Consider the following 2,226-nt stretch of genomic DNA (forward strand, 5'->3'; position numbering starts at 1 on the left):
TTCCTGCTGTGATCTCCATACTGAGTGGACTGTGTGATGTGTGAGTTTTCTTCCAGGGAGGAGATGGGGCAGCCCCTAGCAGCCCCCATGGTGGGACAGGCAGGAGAGACTGAGGGGCCCCTCTGTGAGTCCACAGGTGCTGGGACTCTGGTCATTGAGAGCACTACATTGTGTGCTCTGAATCCTGCCCAGGGGCCACAGAATGGCTAGCACTCACCTGTCCATGACCCCAAGTGTGGTGGGCAGCGCCATGAAGCATTTTCTGAGAATCACATACTCAAATTCACATTTGCCACAGTCCTTCTGGCCACCCAGGGAGAAAAGGCTGTCGGAGGGGGCGGCAGCGCCTGGACCAAGACAGGGCCCTATCGGACACTCTAGAGAGATTTCGGGGGAAGTGAGCTGGGTTGATGTGGGGAATGGAGGAGAGTCAGTCCTGGCTCTGGGGGCTGGGACAAATGTGGGATGTTGGGGATGGCATCATGTTTCTAGGCTTTTAGATAAGGGAATTGAGGCCAAACAGTGAAGTCTGATGGTGTCAAGGGCTATGTTTTTTCTTCCGCACGCCTGGCCCCGTGCATAGCCACCAGGCAGAGGGAACCAGCCCGGCTATGGCCCCCCAGGGAAGGCCCAGAGGACAAATGAGCAGATTCAGAGAGGCCCAAGACCCATGGCCCCCAGAGACGAGTGGGTGGCAGTGCATGTACCAGCTGTGTGATGGAAGAAATTGGAAGGTTGGCTCTGGGGCCACTGGGCCCCCCACTGCTGCAGACACTACCATTTCCTGGGCCCCATTTTCCCCTTGCATCTTACTGTGGCCTCTAGAGCACCACCCCCTCTGCCAGAGGGTCCTTGGCAGCCCCACAGCGCCTGCCAGGAGCCATATACCTCCAGCTTGAGCAGAGTCTAAACAAGCACAGGAAAATACAACACATGTGAAAGCCGTAGACCCCAAGCCAGGGTGGGGGGTGGAGAATGCCTGGCTCCAGTGTCATCTGGTGATGTCTGACATGTGTTGGGTTGTTTGCGAACCTGCTGCTCCAGCAGCTCGCCTGACAGGGGCTTTGCTTTCTGGGTGCATTTTAAATCAAGCTGAGCCACGGCCCCCTTGGCACACGTGGAGATCGCCCCTCCACCCAACCCACCAGCTAGTCAGAACATGATCTTGTGAGAAGGAAGAGGCCTCCCCACCAGGGAGACAGTGGCCCCTCTCGTCCCTTTCCGCATTTGCTGAAGTCGTTTCCTTGGCTGTCCGCCGGGACCTGAGAGGACAGCAGGCCCAGGTCCTCCGTCCTGGCTCTGCTCTGTGTCTGGTCACCCCGCACTCAGGCCTTACGTGCCTCCAGCTGGGCCCCCATCACCTGGCCCTCCCTCCCCTGGCAGCTATCCTTGCCTGCCCAGACTTCCCTTCCAGCTGGCCCCACTCCTTTTCCCAAAGGTGATCCAGGTTGCCAAAAGGAATTCAACAGCAAGGCGTCTGTCCACTCTCTCAGCCCCCACATGAAGCCAGGAGCTCACTCTGTAGCCCAGCAGAGGATTAAAAAATGCCTTTGTATTCAGGGCAGATGTTAGAGGCTGGCAGCCCAAATCCAGCCCACTGGTGTATTTTGTCTGGCCCATGACTGTGTGCGTGATGCTTTGAATAGACATTTAAGCATCAGGAGAGTGCATGTAAAAATCTGAATTCCAGAAGGCCTAGCAGCAGTGGTCGAGGTCTTATGCCTAGAGATGGGCCAGAGTGCTCCAGTTTACCACAGCCTCTCGCCTGCCCCTGTCGTACCACTGCCCTTCTCTCTCCTGCCATTTGCCTCTGCCCCTTACTGAACCCTGACGTCTGCTCTCTGAGTGTTACGTGTCTCTTAGCCTGCTGGACATATGAAGCAGTAGATGCTCAGAGAAGATGAGGGAAAAGCTCAGGGTCCCCACTCCGAGTGTGCTATGAGCGGGTGTCTCCTGGACTCCTGCCCAGGCCTCTTGATAGTCCCTCACTTGACATCGCTGTGTCCACAGCAGCCTGATTCTGGGGCCCAAGGTCTGTGCAGAAATTGGACCCCGGGCCCTCCCTCGGGAGCAGTCGACGGCGCCAGGCCCCCCCGCAGTGCTCAGCTGAGAGGAGCCACCAGGGAATCCAAGGGGAAGTGCAGGCATGACCGGGCTCGCCTCGCACGGATGACACAGCCCCGGCAAGCAGCTGCCCTGGGCAGAGAGAAGGCTGCCCGTCATCTC

The 2,226-nt window shown here is 57.8% G+C and overlaps 1 protein-coding gene across 1 annotated transcript in view; it reads left to right on the forward strand.

Annotated features, from left to right (window-relative positions):
* CRTC1 (CREB regulated transcription coactivator 1) overlaps positions 1-2,226 on the forward strand; it is a 54,609-nt gene that overhangs the window by 39,991 nt on the left and 12,392 nt on the right. The gene's annotated exons all lie outside the window — the stretch shown is intronic.

This window comes from Pteropus alecto, unplaced genomic scaffold, assembly GCF_000325575.1.
Source record: "Pteropus alecto unplaced genomic scaffold, ASM32557v1 scaffold160, whole genome shotgun sequence".
NCBI classification, from domain to species: Eukaryota; Metazoa; Chordata; class Mammalia; order Chiroptera; family Pteropodidae; genus Pteropus; species Pteropus alecto.